Raw genomic sequence first — 18,935 nt, forward strand, 5'->3', positions numbered from 1 at the left:
TTTGCTGAGCTAATGAAATTAAGCGACCACGAAGGGACTCAAACCCTCAATCTTCTGATTTGAAGTCAGACGCCTTATCCATTAGGCCACGCAGTCTATGTGATACATCCCTATTTGACATCATAGAGACTTTGCTATGCAACAATAGACATCAAAGTTGTGAACCTGTCCGAATGAGGAAAGCTAGTGATTTTTAACAAGTAAAAGAGACCTTTTCCTTCAATCTTGCGATGCAGATTCAGACACAATAATTCTCAGGCCTTGCAATCTTAGATTATTAAAGATGAATAACAATGTCTTAGCTTTTCAAAGCAACAACCATTGCCTTATTTAGGGAAATTGCAAACATGTCCATATTAGCTGATTTAATGACATTAAACGACCACGAAAATGCTTCAAAACCTAAATTTTCTGTTTCAAGTAAGACGCCTTATCCACGAGGCAACACCTTCTACTCCATATTCTCTGATATGACATCAAACAGACGTTGCTTAGCAACAACAGACATCAAATTGTGAACCTATCCGAATGAGGAAAGCTAGTGATATTTTACAAGTACGAAAAGACTATGTCCCTCAATCTTGCGATGCTGAATCAGACACAATATTTCTCAGGCCTTTCAGTCTTAGATTATTAAAGTTGAACAAAAATGTCCAAGCAACAAGACCAATGCCTTATTTCGGGAAATTGCAAACATGTTCAAATTAGCTGAGCTAATGAAATTAAACGACCACGAAGGGACTCGAACCCTCAATCTTCTGATTTGAAGTCAGACGCCTTATCCATTAGGCCACACAGTCTATGTGATACATCCCTATTTGACATCATAGAGACTTTGCTATGCAACAATAGACATCAAATTGTGAACCTGTCCGAATGAGGAAAGCTAGTGATTTTTAACAAGTAAAAGATACTCTTTCCTTCAATCTTGCGATGCAGATTCAGACACAATATTTCTCAGGCCTTTCAGTCTTAGATTATTAAAGTTGAACAACAATGTCCAAGCTTTTCAAAGCAACAAGACCAATGCCTTATTTCAGGAAATTGCAAACATGTTCAAATTTGCTGAGCTAATGAAATTAAACAACCACGAAGGGACTCAAATCCTCAATCTTCTGATTTGAAGTCAGACGCCTTATCCATTAGGCCACGCAGTCTATGTGATACATCCCTATTTGACATCATAGAGACTTTGCTATGCAACAATAGACATCAAATTGTGAACCTGTCCGAATGAGGAAAGCTAGGTGATTTTTAACAAGTACAAAGATACTCTTTCCTTCAATCTTGCGATGCAGATTCAGACACAATAATTCTCAGGCCTTGCAGTCTTAGATTATTAAAGTTGAACAACAATGTCCAAGCTTTTCAAAGCAACAAGACCAATGCCTTATTTAGGAAATTGCAAACATGTATTAATTAGCTGAGCTAATTTAAACGACCCTATTTGAATCATACAGACTTTGACATGAACCTGTCCGAATGAGGAAAGCTAGTGATATTTAACAAGTAAGAAGAGACCTTTTCCCTCAATCTTGCGAAGAATCAGACACAATAATTCTCAGGCCTTGCAATATTAGATTATTAAAGAAAGCTTTTCAAAGCAACCAATCCCTTATTTCGGGAAATTGCAAACATGTCCATATTAGCTGATTTAATGACATTCGACCACGAAAATGCTTCAAAACCTAAATTTTCTGTTTTGAAGTAAGACGCCTTATCCACGAGGCAACACCTTCTACTCCATATTCTCTGATATGACATCAAACAGACGTTGCTTAGCAACAACAGACATCAAATTGTGAACCTATCCGAATGAGGAAAGCTAGTGATATTTTACAAGTACGAAAAGACTATGTCCTCAATCTTGCGATGCTGAATCAGACACAATATTTCTCAGGCCTTTCAGTCTTAGATTATTAAAGTTGAACAAAAATGTCCAAGCTTTTCAAACAACAAGACCAATGCCTTATTTCAGGAAATTGCAAACATGTTCAAATTAGCTGAGCTAATGAAATTAAACGACCACGAAGGGACTCGAACCCTCAATCTTCTGATTGAAGTCAGACGCCTTATCCATTAGGCCACGCAGTCTATGTGATACATCCCTATTTGACATCATAGAGACTTTGCTATGCAACAATAGACATCAAATTGTGAACCTGTCCGAATGAGGAAAGCTAGTGATTTTTAACAAGTACAAAGATACTATTCTTCAATCTTGCGATGCAGATTCAGACACAATATTTCTCAGGCCTTTCAGTCTTAGATTATTAAAGTTGAACAAAAATGTCCAAGCTTTTCAAAGCAACAAGACCAATGCCTTATTTCAGGAAATTGCAAACATGTTCAAATTAGCTGAGCTAATGAAATTAAACGACCACAAAGGGACTCAAACCCTCAATCTTCTGATTTGAAGTCAGACGCCTTATCCATTAGGCCACGCAGTCTATGTGATACATCCCTATTTGACATCATAGAGACTTTGCTATGCAACAATAGACATCAAATTGTGAACCTGTCCGAATGAGGAAAGCTAGTGATTTTAACAAGTACAAAGATACTCTTTCCTTCAATCTTGCGATGCAGATTCAGACACAATAATTCTCAGGCCTTGCAGTCTTAGATTATTAAAGATGAACAACAATGTCCAAGCTTTTCAAAGCAACAAGACCAATGCCTTATTTAGGAAATTGCAAACATGTCCATATTAGCTGATTTAATGACATTAAACGACCACGAAAATGCTTCAAAACATAAATTTTCTGTTTCAAAGTAAGACGCCTTATCCACGAGGCAACACCTTCTACTCCATATTCTCCGATATGACATCAAACAGACGTTGCTTAGCAACAAAAGACATCAAAATTGTGAACCTATCCGAATGAGGAAAGCTAGTGATATTTTACAAGTACGAAAAGACTATGTCCCTCAATCTTGCGATGCTGAATCAGACACAATATTTCTCAGGCCTTTCAGTCTTAGATTATTAAAGTTGAACAAAAATGTCCAAGCTTTTCAACAAGACCAATGCCTTATTTCAGGAAATTGCAAACATGTTCAAATTAGCTGAGCTAATGAAATTAAACGACCACGAAGGGACTCGAACCCTCAATCTTCTGATTCGAAGTCAGACGCCTTATCCATTAGGCCACGCAGTCTATGTGATACATCCCTATTTGACATCATAGAGACTTTGCTATGCAACAATAGACATCAAATTGTGAACCTGTCCGAATGAGGAAAGCTAGTGATTTTTAACAAGTACAAAGATACTCTTTCCTTCAATCTTGCGATGCAGATTCAGACACAATAATTCTCAGGCCTTGCAGTCTTAGATTATTAAAGTTGAACAACAATGTCCAAGCTTTTCAAAGCAACAAAACCAATGCCTTATTTAGGAAATTGCAAACATGTCCATATTAGCTGATTTAATGACATTAAACGACCACGAAAATGCTTCAAAACCTCAATTTTCTGTTTCAAAGTAAGACGCCTTATCCACGAGGCAACACCTTCTACTCCATATTCTCTGATATGACATCAAACAGACGTTGCTTAGCAACAAAAGACATCAAAATTGTGAACCTATCCGAATGAGGAAAGCTAGTGATATTTTACAAGTACGAAAAGACTATGTCCCTCAATCTTGCGATGCTGAATCAGACACAATATTTCTCAGGCCTTTCAGTCTTAGATTATTAAAGTTGAACAAAAATGTCCAAGCAACAAGACCAATGCCTTATTTCAGGAAATTGCAAACATGTTCAAATTAGCTGAGCTAATGAAATTAAACGACCACGAAGGGACTGAACCCTCAATCTTCTGATTGAAGTCAGACGCCTTATCCATTAGGCCACGCAGTCTATGTGATACATCCCTATTTGACATCATAGAGACTTTGCTATGCAACAATAGACATCAAATTGTGAACCTGTCCGAATGAGGAAAGCTAGTGATTTTTAACAAGTACAAAGATACTCTTTTCCTTCAATCTTGCGATGCAGATTCAGACACAATAATTCTCAGGCCTTGCAGTCTTAGATTATTAAAGTTGAATAACAATGTCCAAGCTTTTCAAAGCAACAAGACCAATGCCTTATTTAGGAAATTGCAAACATGTCCATATTAGCTGATTTAATGACATTAAACGACCACGAAAATGCTTCAAAACCTCAATTTTCTGTTTCGAAGTAAGACGCCTTATCCACGAGGCAACACCTTCAACTCCATATTCTCCGACATGACATCAAACAGACGTTGCTTAGCAACAACAGACATCAAAATTGTGAACATATCCGAATGAGGAAAGCTAGTGATATTTTACAAGTACGAAAAGACTATGTCCCTCAATCTTGCGATGCCGAATCAGACACAATATTTCTCAGGCCTTTCAGTCTTAGATTATTAAAGTTGAACAAAAATGTCCAAGCTTTTCAAAGCAACAAGACCAATGTCTTATTTCAGGAAATTGCAAACATGTACGAATTAGCTGAGCTAATGAAATTAAACAGACTTTGCTATGCAAAGTAGACATCAAAGTTGTGAACCTGTCAATGAGGAAAACTAGTGATATTTAACAAGTAAGAAGAGACCTTTTCCTCAATCTTGCGATGCAGAGTCAGACACAATGTCCAAGCTTTTCAAAGCAACAAGACCGATGTCTTATTTCGGGAAATTGCAAATATGTTCAAATTAGTTGAGCTAATGAAATTAAACAACCACGAAGGGACTGTAACCCTCAATCTTCTGATTTGAATTCAGACGCCTTATCCATTAGGCCACGCAGTCTATTTGATACATCCCTATTTGACATCATAGAGACTTTGCTATGCAACAATAGACATCAAATTGTGAACCTGTCCGAATGAGGAAAGCTAGTGATTTTTAACAAGTACAAAGATACTCTTTCCTTCAATCTTGCGATGCAGATTCAGACACAATAATTCTCAGGCCTTCAGTCTTAGATTATTAAAGTTGAACAACAATGTCCAAGCTTTTCAAAGCAATAAGATTCCCCTTATTTCAGGAAATTGCAAACATGTCCATATTAGCTGATTTAATGAAATTAAACGACCCTATTTGACATCATACAGACTTTGCTATGCAACAGTAGACATCAAAGTTGTGAACCTGTCCGAATGAGGAAAGCTAGTGATATTTAACAAGTAAGAAGAGACCTTTTCCCTCAATCTTGCGATGCAGAGTCAGACACAATAATTCTCAGGCCTTGCAATATTAGATTATTAAAGATGAATAACAATGTCTTAGCTTTTCAAAGCAACAAGATTTCCCTTATTTCGGGAAATTGCAAACATGTCCATATTAGCTGATTTAATGACATTAAACGACCACGAAAATGCTTCAAAACCTCAATTTTCTGTTTCGAAGTAAGACGCCTTATCCACGAGGCAACACCTTCTACTCCATATTCTCTGATATGACATCAAACAGACGTTGCTTAGCAACAACAGACATCAAAATTGTGAACCTATCCGAATGAGGAAAGCTAGTGATATTTTACAAGTACGAAAAGACTATGTCCCTCAATCTTGCGATGCCGAATCAGACACAATATTTCTCAGGCCTTTCAGTCTTAGATTATTAAAGTTGAACAAAAATGTCCAAGCTTTTCAAGAACAATGCCTTATTTCAGGAAATTGCAAACATGTTCAAATTAGCTGAGCTAATGAAATTAAACAACCACGAAGGGACTCAAACCCTCAATCTTCTGATTTGAAGTCAGACGCCTTATCCATTAGGCCACGCAGTCTATGTGATACATCCCTATTTGACATCATAGAGACTTTGCTATGCAACAATAGACATCAAATTGTGAACCTGTCCGAGTGAGGAAAGCGAGTGATTTTTAACAAGTACAAAGATACTCTTTCCTTCAATCTTGCGATGCAGATTCAGACACAATATTTCTCAGGCCTTTCAGTCTTAGATTATTAAAGTTGAACAACAATGTCCAAGCTTTTCAAAGCAACAAGACCAATGCCTTATTTCAGGAAATTGCAAACATGTTCAAATTTGCTGAGCTAATGAAATTAAACAACCACGAAGGGACTCAAATCCTCAATCTTCTGATTTGAAGTCAGACGCCTTATCCATTAGGCCACGCAGTCTATGTGATACATCCCTATTTGACATCATAGAGACTTTGCTATGCAACAATAGACATCAAATTGTGAACCTGTCCGAATGAGGAAAGCTAGTGATTTTTAACAAGTACAAAGATACTCTTTCCTTCAATCTTGCGATGCAGATTCAGACACAATAATTCTCAGGCCTTGCAGTCTTAGATTATTAAAGTTGAACAACAATGTCCAAGCTTTTCAAAGCAACAAGACCAATGCCTTATTTAGGGAAATTGCAAACATGTCCATAATAGCTGAGTAAATAAAATTAAACGACCCTATTTGACATTACAGACTTTGCTATGACAGTAGACATCAAAGTTGTGAACCTGTCCGAATGAGGAAAGCTAGTGATATTTAACAAGTAAGAAGAGACCTTTTCCCTCAATCTTGCGATGCAGAATCAGACACAATAATTCTCAGGCCTTGCAATATTAGATTATTAAAGATGAATAACAATGTCTTAGCTTTTCAAAGCAACAAGATTTCCCTTATTTGGGAAATTGCAAACATGTCCATATTAGCTGATTTAATGACATTAAACGACGAAAATGCTTCAAAACCTCAATTTTCTGTTTGAAGTAAGACGCCTTATCCACGAGGCAACACCTTCTACTCCATATTCTCTGATATGACATCAAACAGACGTTGCTTAGCAACAACAGACATCAAATTGTGAACCTATCCGAATGAGGAAAGCTAGTGATATTTTACAAGTACGAAAAGACTATGTCCCTCAATCTTGCGATGCTGAATCAGACACAATATTTCTCAGGCCTTTCAGTCTTAGATTATTAAAGTTGAACAAAAATGTCCAAGCTTTTCAAAGCAACAAGACCAATGCCTTATTTCAGGAAATTGCAAACATGTTCAAATTAGCTGAGCTAATGAAATTAAACGACCACGAAGGGACTCGAACCCTCAATCTTCTGATTTGAAGTCAGACGCCTTATCCATTAGGCCACGCAGTCTATGTGATACATCCCTATTTGACATCATAGAGACTTTGCTATGCAACAATAGACATCAAATTGTGAACCTGTCCGAATGAGGAAAGCTAGTGATTTTTAACAAGTACAAAGATACTCTTTCCTTCAATCTTGCGATGCAGATTCAGACACAATAATTCTCAGGCCTTGCAGTCTTAGATTATTAAAGTTGAACAACAATGTCCAAGCTTTTCAAAGCAACAAGACCAATGCCTTATTTAGGGAAATTGCAAACATGTCCATATTAGCTGATTTAATGACATTAAACGACCACGAAAATGCTTCAAAACCTCAATTTTCTGTTTCAAAGTAAGACGCCTTATCCACGAGGCAACACCTTCTACTCCATATTCTCTGATATGACATCAAACAGACGTTGCTTAGCAACAACAGACATCAAATTGTGAACCTATCCGAATGAGGAAAGCTAGTGATATTTTACAAGTACGAAAAGACTATGTCCCTCAATCTTGCGATGCAGAATCAGACACAATATTTCTCAGGCCTTTCAGTCTTAGATTATTAAAGTTGAACAAAAATGTCCAAGCTTTTAAAGCAACAAGACCAATGCCTTATTTCAGGAAATTGCAAACATGTTCAAATTTGCTGAGCTAATGAAATTAAACAACCACGAAGGAACTCAAACCTCAATCTTCTGATTTGAAGTCAGACGCCTTATCCATTAGGCCACGCAGTCTATGTGATACATCCCTATTTGACATCATAGAGACTTTGCTATGCAACAATAGACATCAAATTGTGAACCTGTCCGAATGAGGAAAGCTAGTGATTTTTAACAAGTACAAAGATACTCTTTCCTTCAATCTTGCGATGCAGATTCAGACACAATAATTATCAGGCCTTGCAGTCTTAGACTATTAAAGTTGAACAACAATGTCCAAGCTTTTCAAAGCAACAAGAGCAACGCCTTATTTCAGGAATTGCAGACATGTTCAAATTAGCTGAGCTAATGAAATTAAACGACCCATTTGACATCCAGATATGCAACAGTAGACATCAAAGTTGTGAACCTGTCCGAATGAGGAAAGCTAGTGATATTTAACAAGTGACCTTTTCCCTCAAATGCAGAATCAGACACAATAATTCTCAGGCCTTGCAATATTAGATTATTAAAGATGAATAACAATGTCTTACAAGATTTCCCTTATTTCGGGAAATTGCAAACATTTCCATATTAGCTGATTTAATGACATTCGAAAATGCTTCAAAACCTCAATTTTCTGTTTGAAGTAAGACGCCTTATCCACGAGGCAACACCTTCTACTCCATATTCTCTGATATGACATCAAACAGACGTTGCTTAGCAACAACAGACATCAAAATTGTGAACCTATCCGAATGAGGAAAGCTAGTGATATTTTACAAGTACGAAAAGACTATGTCCCTCAATCTTGCGATGCCGAATCAGACACAATATTTCTCAGGCCTTTCAGTCTTAGATTATTAAAGTTGAACAAAAATGTCCAAGCTTTTCAAAGCAACAAGACCAATGCCTTATTTCAGGAAATTGCAAACATGTTCAAATTAGCTGAGCTAATGAAATTAAACGACCACGAAGGGACTCAAACCCTCAATCTTCTGATTTGAAGTCAGACGCCTTATCCATTAGGCCACGCAGTCTATGTGATACATCCCTATTTGACATCATAGAGACTTTGCTATGCAACAATAGACATCAAATTGTGAACCTGTCCGAATGAGGAAAGCTAGTGATTTTTAACAAGTACAAAGATACTCTTTCCTTCAATCTTGCGATGCAGATTCAGACACAATAATTCTCAGGCCTTGCAGTCTTAGATTATTAAAGTTGAACAACAATGTCCAAGCTTTTCAAAGCAACAAGACCAATGCCTTATTTAGGGAAATTGCAAATATGTCCATAATAGCTGAGTAAATAAAATTAAACGACCCTATTTGACATCATACAGACTTTGCTATGCAACAGTAGACATCAAAGTTGTGAACCTGTCCGAATGAGGAAAGCTAGTGATATTTAACAAGTAAGAAGAGACCTTTTCCCTCAATCTTGCGATGCAGAATCAGACACAATAATTCTCAGGCCTTGCAATATTAGATTATTAAAGATGAATAACAATGTCTTAGCTTTTCAAAGCAACAAGATTTCCCTTATTTCGGGAAATTGCAAACATGTCCATATTAGCTGATTTAATGACATTAAACGACCACGAAAATGCTTCAAAACCTCAATTTTCTGTTTTGAAGTAAGACGCCTTATCCACGAGGCAACACCTTCTACTCCATATTCTCCGATATGACATCAAACAGACGTTGCTTAGCAACAACAGACATCAAAATTGTGAACCTATCCGAATGAGGAAAGCTAGTGATATTTTACAAGTACGAAAAGACTATGTCCCTCAATCTTGCGATGCCGAATCAGACACAATATTTCTCAGGCCTTTCAGTCTTAGATTATTAAAGTTGAACAAAAACGTCCAAGCTTTTCAAAGCAACAAGACCAGTAACTTTTTTCGGGAAATTGCAAACAATTTCAAATTGGCTGAGCTAATGAAATTAAACGACCACGAAGGGACTCAAACTCTCAATCTTCTGATTCAAAGTCAGACACCTTATGCATTAGGCCAAGCAGTCTATGTTACAGCCCTTTTTGACATCATAGAGACTTTGCTATGCAACAATAGACATCAAATTGTGAACCTGTCCGAATGAGGAAAGCTAGTGATTTTTAACAAGTACAAAGATACTCTTTCCTTCAATCTTGCGATGCAGATTCAGACACAATAATTCTCAGGCCTTGCAGTCTTAGATTATTAAAGTTGAACAACAATGTCCAAGCTTTTCAAAGCAACAATGCCTTATTTAGGGAAATTGCAACATGTCGAATTAGCTGAGCTAATGAAATTAAACGACCCTATTTGACATCATACAGACTTTGCTTGCAACATAGACATCAAATTGTGAACCTGTCCGAATGAGGAAAGCTAGTGATATTTAACAAGTAAGAAGAGACCTTTTCCCTCAATCTTGCGATGCAGAATCAGACACAATAATTCTCAGGCCTTGCAATATTAGATTATTAAAGATGAATAACAATGTCTTAGCTTTTCAAAGCAACAAGATTTCCCTTATTTCAGGAAATTGCAAACATGTCCATATTAGCTGATTTAATGACATTAAAACCACGAAAATGCTTCAAAACCTCAATTTTCTGTTTTGAAGTAAGACGCCTTATCCACGAGGCAACACCTTCTACTCCATATTCTCCGATATGACATCAAACAGACGTTGCTTAGCAACAACAGACATCAAAATTGTGAACCTATCCGAATGAGGAAAGCTAGTGATATTTTACAAGTACGAAAAGACTATGTCCCTCAATCTTGCGATGCAGAATCAGACACAATATTTCTCAGGCCTTTCAGTCTTAGATTATTAAAGTTGAACAAAATGTCCAAGCTTTTCAAAGCAACAAGACCAATGCCTTATTTCAGGAAATTGCAAACATGTTCAAAGCAAATAAAATTAAAGACCCTATTTGACATGAGACTTTGCTATGCAACAGTAGACATCAAATTTGTGAACCTGTCCGAATGAGGAAAGCTAGTGATATTTAACAAGTAAGAAGAGACCTTTTCCCTCAATCTTGCGATGCAGATTCAGACACAATAATTCTCAGGCCTTGCAATATTAGATTATTAAAGTTGAACAACAATGTCCAAGCTTTTCAAAGCTTATCCTTATTTAGGGAAATTGCAAACATGTCCATATTAGCTGATTTAATGACATTAAACGACCACGAAAATGCTTCAAAACCTCAATTTTCTGTTTCAAAGTAAGACGCCTTATCCACGAGGCAACACCTTCTACTCCATATTCTCTGATATGACATCAAACAGACGTTGCTTAGCAACAACAGACATCAAAATTGTGAACCTATCCGAATGAGGAAAGCTAGTGATATTTTACAAGTACAAAAAGACTATGTCCTCAATCTTGCGATGCAGAATCAGACACAATATTTCTCAGGCCTTTCAGTCTTAGATTATTAAAGTTGAACAAAATGTCCAAGCTTTTCAAAGCAACAAGACCAATGCCTTATTTCAGGAAATTGCAAACATGTTCAAATTTGCTGAGCTAATGAAATTAAACAACCACGAAGGGACTCAAACCCTCAATCTTCTGATTCGAAGTCAGACGCCTTATCCATTAGGCCACGCAGTCTATGTGATACATCCCTATTTGACATCATAGAGACTTTGCTATGCAACAATAGACATCAAATTGTGAACCTGTCCGAATGAGGAAAGCTAGTGATTTTTAACAAGTACAAAGATACTCTTTCCTTCAATCTTGCGATGCAGATTCAGACACAATAATTCTCAGGCCTTGCAGTCTTAGATTATTAAAGTTGAACAACAATCCAAGCTTTTCAAAGCAACAAGACCTTATTTAGGAAATTCAAATGCAAATTAGCTGAGCTAATGAAATTAAAATTTGACATCATACAACTTTGCTATGCTAGACATCAAAGTTGTGAACCTTCGAATGAGGAAAGCTTGATATTTAACAAGTAAGAAGAGACCTTTTCCCTCAACATGCAGAATCAGACACAATAATTTCAGGCCTTGCAATATTAGATTATTAAAGATGAATAACAATGTCTTAGCTTTTCAAAGCAACAAGACCTTATTTCGGGAAATTGCAAACATGTCCAATATTAGCTGATTTAATGACATTAAACGACCACGAAAATGCTTCAAAACCTCAATTTTCTGTTTGAAGTAAGACGCCTTATCCACGAGGCAACACCTCTACTCCATATTCTCCGACATGACATCAAACAGACGTTGCTTAGCAACAACAGACATCAAAATTGTGAACATATCCGAATGAGGAAAGCTAGTGATATTTTACAAGTACGAAAAGACTATGTCCCTCAATCTTGCGATGCCGAATCAGACACAATATTTCTCAGGCCTTTCAGTCTTAGATTATTAAAGTTGAACAATAATGTCCAAGCTTTTCAAAGCAACAAGACCAATGTCTTATTTCAGGAAATTGCAAACATGTACGAATTAGCTGAGCAAATAAAATTAAACGACCCTATTTGACATCATACAGACGTTGCTTAGCAACAACAGACATCAAAATTGTGAACATATCCGAATGAGGAAAGCTAGTGATATTTTACAAGTACGAAAAGACTATGTCCTCAATCTTGCGATGCAGATTCAGACACAATATTTCTCAGGCCTTTCAGTCTTAGATTATTAAAGTTGAACAACAATGTCCAAGCTTTTCAAAGCAACAAGACCAATGCCTTATTTGAGGAAATTGCAAACATGTTCAAATTTGCTGAGCTAATGAAATTAAACAACCACGAAGGGACTCAAACACTCAATCTTCTGATTTGAAGTCAGACGCCTTATCCATTAGGCCACGCAGTCTATGTGATACATCCCTATTTGACATCATAGAGACTTTGCTATGCAACAATAGACATCAAATTGTGAACCTGTCCGAATGAGGAAAGCTAGGGATTTTTAACAAGTACAAAGATACTCTTTCCTTCAATCTTGCGATGCAGATTCAGACACAATAATTCTCAGGCCTTGCAGTCTTAGATTATTAAAGTTGAACAACAATGTCCAAGCTTTTCAAAGCAACAAGACCAATGCCTTATTTAGGGAAATTGCAAATATGTCCATAATAGCTGAGCAAATAAAATTAAACGACCCTATTTGACATCATACAGACTTTGCTATGCAACAGTAGACATCAAAGTTGTGAACCTGTCCGAATGATGATATTTAACAAGTAAGAAGAGACCTTTTCCCTCAATCTTGCGATGCAGAGTCAGACACAATGTCCAAGCTTTTCAAAGCAACAAGACCGATGTCTTATTTCGGGAAATTGCATATATGTTCAAATTAGCTGAGCTAATGAAATTAAACAACCACGAAGGGACTGTAACCCTCAATCTTCTGATTCGAAGTCAGACGCCTTATCCATTAGGCCACGCAGTCTATTTGATACATCCCTATTTGACATCATAGAGACTTTGCTATGCAACAATAGACATCAAATTGTGAACCTGTCCGAATGAGGAAAGCTAGTGATTTTTAACAAGTAAAAGATACTCTTTCCTTCAATCTTGCGATGCAGATTCAGACACAATAATTCTCAGGCCTTGCAGTCTTAGATTATTAAAGTTGAACAACAATGTCCAAGCTTTTCAAAGCAACAAGACCAATGCCTTATTTAGGGAAATTGCAAACATGTCCATATTAGCTGATTTAATGACATTAAACGACCACGAAAATGCTTCAAAACCTCAATTTTCTGTTTGAAGTAAGACGCCTTATCCACGAGGCAACACCTTCTACTCCATATTCTCTGATATGACATCAAACAGACGTTGCTTAGCAACAATAGACATCAAATTGTGAACCTATCCGAATGAGGAAAGCTAGTGATATTTTACAAGTACGAAAAGACTATGTCCCTCAATCTTGCGATGCCGAATCAGACACAATATTTCTCAGGCCTTTCAGTCTTAGATTATTAAAGTTGAACAAAAATGTCCAAGCTTTTCAAAGTAACAAGACCAACGCCTTATTTCGGGAAATTGCAAAAATGTTCAAATTTGCTGAGATAATGAAATTAAACAACCACGAAGTGACTCAAACCCTCAATCTTCTGATTCGAAGTCAGACACCTTATCCATTAGGCCACGCAGTCTATGTGATACTATTTGACTTTATAGAGACTTTGCTATGCAACAATAGACATCAAATTGTGAACCTGTCCGAATGAGGAAAGCTAGTGATTTTTAACAAGTACAAAGATACTCTTTCCTTCAATCTTGCGATGCAGATTCAGACACAATAATTCTCAGGCCTTGCAGTCTTAGATTATTAAAGTTGAACAACAATGTCCAAGCTTTTCAAAGCAACAAGACCAATGCCTTATTTAGGGAAATTGCAAACATGTTCAAATTAGCTGAGCTAATGAAATTAAACGACCTATTTGACATCATACAACTTTGCTTGCAACAGTAGAACAAAGTTGTGAACCTGTCCGAATGAGGAAAGCTTCTGATATTTAACAAGTAAGAAGAGACCTTTTCCCTCAAATGCAGAGTCAGACACAATGTCCAATTTGATTTGACAACAAGACCGATGTCTTATTTCGGGAAATTGCAAATATGTTCAAATTTGCTGAGCTAATGAAATTAAACAACCACGAAGGGACTCGAACCCTCAATCTTCTGATTCGAAGTCAGACACCTTATCCATTAGGCCACGCAGTCTATGTGATACATACCTATTTGACATCATAGAGACTTTGCTATGCAACAATAGACATCAAATTGTGAACCTGTCCGAATGAGGAAAGCTAGGGATTTTTAACAAGTACAAAGATACTCTTTCCTTCAATCTTGCGATGCAGATTCAGACACAATAATTCTCAGGCCTTGCAGTCTTAGATTATTAAAGTTGAACAACAATGTCCAAGCTTTTCAAAGCAACAAGACCAATGCCTTATTTAGGGAAATTGCAAACATGTACGAATTAGCTGAGCTAATGAAATTAAACGACCCTATTTGACATCATACAGACTTTGCTATGCAACAGTAGACATCAAAGTTGTGAACCTGTCCGAATGAGGAAAGCTAGTGATATTTAACAAGTAAGAAGAGACCTTTTCCCTCAATCTTGCGATGCAGAGTCAGACACAATAATTCTCAGGCCTTGCAATATTAGATTATTAAAGATGAATAACAATGTCTTAGCTTTTCAAAGCAACAAGATTTCCCTTATTTCGGGAAATTGCAAACATGTCCATATTAGCTGATTTAATGACATTAAACGACCACGAAAATGCTTCAAAACCTCAATTTTCTGTTTCGAAGTAAGACGCCTTATCCACGAGGCAACACCTTCTACTCCATATTCTCTGATATGACATCAAACAGACGTTGCTTAGCAACAACAGACATCAAAATTGTGAACCTATCCGAATGAGGAAAGCTAGTGATATTTTACAAGTACGAAAAGACTATGTCCCTCAATCTTGCGATGCCGAATCAGACACAATATTTCTCAGGCCTTTCAGTCTTAGATTATTAAAGTTGAACAACAATGTCCAAGCTTTTCAAAGCAACAAGACCAATGCCTTATTTCGGGAAATTGCAAACATGTTCAAATTTGCTGAGCTAATGAAATTAAACAACCACGAAGGGACTCAAAACCCTCAATCTTCTGATTCGAAGTCAGACGCCTTATCCATTAGGCCACGCAGTCTATGTGATACATCCCTATTTGACATCATAGAGACTTTGCTATGCAACAATAGACATCAAATTGTGAACCTGTCCGAATGAGGAAAGCTAGTGATTTTTAACAAGTACAAAGATACTCTTTCCTTCAATCTTGCGATGCAGATTCAGACACAATAATTCTCAGGCCTTTCAGTCTTAGATTATTAAAGTTGAACAACAATGTCCAAGCTTTTCAAAGCAACAAGACCAATGCCTTATTTCAGGAAATTGCAAACATGTTCAAATTTGCTGAGCTAATGAAATTAAACAACCACGAAGTGACTCGAACCCTCAATCTTCTGATTCAAAGTCAGACACCTTATCCATTAGGCCACGCAGTCTATGTGATACTATTTGACATTATAGAGACTTTGCTATGCAACAATAGACATCAAATTGTGAACCTGTCCGAATGAGGAAAGCTAGTGATTTTTAACAAGTACAAAGATACTCTTTCCTTCAATCTTGCGATGCAGATTCAGACACAATAATTCTCAGGCCTTGCAGTCTTAGATTATTAAAGTTGAACAACAATGTCCAAGCTTTTCAAAGCAACAAGACCAATGCCTTATTTAGGAAATTGCAAACATGTTCAAATTAGCTGAGCTAATGAAATTAAACGACCCTATTTGACATCATACAACTTTGCTATGCAAAAACATCAAAGTTTGAACCTGTCTGTTTTTCATAAGTAAGACGCCTTATCCATGAGGTTCCTCATTGACTCTAACACCTCATTTACTCAATTTCACACCTGTCTCCCTATTTTGCCCTCTGAGGAAAGAGTCCCTATTTCATCCCTCTGTTTTGCTTCTGTCAGTTCTCCCCAAAGAATCAAATGTGTGCTGTGCTGTGTTCATCGTGTTTTTGCCTTCTTCAGATATTGCGTTGAGCACATGTCTATGTCAGCTACTGAATGCCTTCAGGAAAGCGACCTGTTCAGTCTGTGAGTCGCGTTTCCAAATCTACTGACGAAAAGTTTTCCTGTTTTACAATTATCGTTTTTGTTAAAGACTGGAATAAAGACTCTGTTTTGAAATGCTTTTGGGTCCTCATTCACCAGCATAACAGATACCTGTCCGAATGAGGAAAAGTGATAACAATGTCCAAGCTTTTCAAAGCAACAAGACCAATGCCTTATTTAGGGAAATTGCAAAATGTACGAATTAGCTGAGCTAATTTAAACAATTTGACATCATACAGACTTTGCTATGCAACAGTAGACATCAAAGTTGTGAACCTGTCCGAATGAGGAAAGCAGTGATATTTAACAAGAAAGAAGAGACCTTTTCCCTCAATCTTGAACAAACAATGTCCAAGCTTTTCAAAGCAACAAGACAATGCCTTATTTCAGGAAATTGCAAACATGTTCAAATTAGCTGAGCTAATGAAATTAAACAACCACGAAGGGACTGTAACCCTCAATCTTCTGATTTGAAGTCAGACGCCTTATCCATTAGGCCACGCAGTCTATGTGATACATCCCTATTTGACATCATAGAGACTTTGCTATGCAACAATAGACATCAAATTGTGAACCTGTCCGAATGAGGAAAGCTAGTGATTTTTAACAAGTACAAAGATACCTTTCCTTCAATCTTGCGATGCAGATTCAGACACAATAATTCTCAGGCCTTGCAGTCTTAGATTATTAAAGTTGAACAACAATGTCCAAGCTTTTCAAAGCAACAAGACCAATGCCTTATTTAGGGAAATTGCAAACATGTCCATATTAGCTGATTTAATGACATTAAACGACCACGAAAATGCTTCAAAACCTCAATTTTCTGTTTCGAAGTAAGACGCCTTATCCACGAGGCAACACCTTCTACTCCATATTCTCTGATATGACATCAAACAGACGTTGCTTAGCAACAACAGACATCAAAATTGTGAACCTATCCGAATGAGGAAAGCTAGTGATATTTTACAAGTACGAAAAGACTATGTCCCTCAATCTTGCGATGCAGAATCAGACACAATATTTCTCAGGCCTTTCAGTCTTAGATTATTAAAGTTGAACAAAAATGTCCAAGCTTTTCAAAGTAACAAGACCAACGCCTTATTTCGGGAAATTGCAAAAATGTTCAAATTTGCTGAGCTAATGAAATTAAACAACCACGAAGGGACTCGAACCCTCAATCTTCTGATTTGAAGTCAGACGCCTTATCCATTAGGCCACGCAGTCTATGTGATACATCCCTATTTGACATCATAGAGACTTTGCTATGCAACAATAGACATCAAATTGTGAACCTGTCCGAATGAGGAAAGCTAGGGATTTTTAACAAGTACAAAGATACTCTTTCCTTCAATCTTGCGATGCAGATTCAGACACAATAATTCTCAGGCCTTGCAGTCTTAGATTATTAAAGTTGAACAACAATGTCCAAGCTTTTCAAAGCAACAAACCAATGCCTTATTTAGGGAAATTGCAAACATCCATTAGCTGAGCTAATGAAATTAAACGACCAATCATACAGACTTTGCTATGCAACAGTAGACATCAAATTGTGAACCTGGAATGAGGAAAGCTAGTGATATTTAACAAGTAAGAAGAGACCTTTTCCCTCAATCTTGCGATGCAGAGTCAGACACAATAATTCTCAGGCCTTGCAATATTAGATTATTAAAGATGAATAACAATGTCTTAGCTTTTCAAAGCAACAAGATTTCCCTTATTTCGGGAAATTGCAAACATGTCCATATTAGCTGATTTAATGACATTACACCACGAAAATGCTTCAAAACCTCAATTTTCTGTTTCGAAGTAAGACGCCTTATCCACGAGGCAACACCTTCTACTCCATATTCTCTGATATGACATCAAACAGACGTTGCTTAGCAACAACAGACATCAAAATTGTGAACCTATCCGAATGAGGAAAGCTAGTGATATTTTACAAGTACGAAAAGACTATGTCCCTCAATCTTGCGATGCCGAATCAGACACAATATTTCTCAGGCCTTTCAGTCTTAGATTATTAAAGTTGAACAAAAATGTCCAAGCTTTTCAAAGCAACAAGACCAATGCCTTATTTCGGGAAATTGCAAAAATGTTCAAATTTGCTGAGCTAATGAAATTAAACAACCACGAAGGGACTCAAACCCTCAATCTTCTGATTCGAAGTCAGACACCTTATCCATTAGGCCACGCAGTCTATGTGATACATCCCTATTTGACATCATAGAGACTTTGCTATGCAACAATAGACATCAAATTGTGAACCTGTCCGAATGAGGAAAGCTAGTGATTTTTAACAAGTACAAAGATACTCTTTCCTTCAATCTTGCGATGCAGATTCAGACACAATAATTCTCAGGCCATGCATTCTTCGATTATGAAAGTTGAACAACAATGTCCAAGCTTTTCAAAGCAACAAGACCAATGTCTTATTTTGGGAAATTGCAAATATGTTCAAATTTGCTGAGCTAATGGAATTAAACAACCACGAAGGGACTCAAACCCTCAATCTT

The 18,935-nt window shown here is 36.9% G+C and overlaps 4 non-coding genes across 4 annotated transcripts; all 4 read right to left on the reverse strand.

The window, feature by feature from the left end:
• Positions 1-3,088: 3,088 nt before the first annotated feature.
• On the reverse strand, positions 3,089-3,161 carry trnar-ucg. The gene has a single exon. It is a non-coding gene; the product is annotated as a tRNA-Arg (tRNA).
• An 8,122-nt stretch (positions 3,162-11,283) lies between these two features.
• Positions 11,284-11,356, reverse strand: trnar-ucg. The gene has a single exon. It is a non-coding gene; the product is annotated as a tRNA-Arg (tRNA).
• A 3,018-nt stretch (positions 11,357-14,374) lies between these two features.
• On the reverse strand, positions 14,375-14,447 carry trnar-ucg. The gene has a single exon. It is a non-coding gene; the product is annotated as a tRNA-Arg (tRNA).
• Positions 14,448-18,546: 4,099 nt separating this feature from the next.
• Positions 18,547-18,619, reverse strand: trnar-ucg. Its single transcript has one exon. It is a non-coding gene; the product is annotated as a tRNA-Arg (tRNA).
• Positions 18,620-18,935: the final 316 nt, after the last annotated feature.

The sequence above is a fragment of the Oncorhynchus gorbuscha genome, unplaced genomic scaffold, assembly GCF_021184085.1.
Source record: "Oncorhynchus gorbuscha isolate QuinsamMale2020 ecotype Even-year unplaced genomic scaffold, OgorEven_v1.0 Un_scaffold_579, whole genome shotgun sequence".
In the NCBI taxonomy this organism is placed as follows: domain Eukaryota; kingdom Metazoa; phylum Chordata; class Actinopteri; order Salmoniformes; family Salmonidae; genus Oncorhynchus; species Oncorhynchus gorbuscha.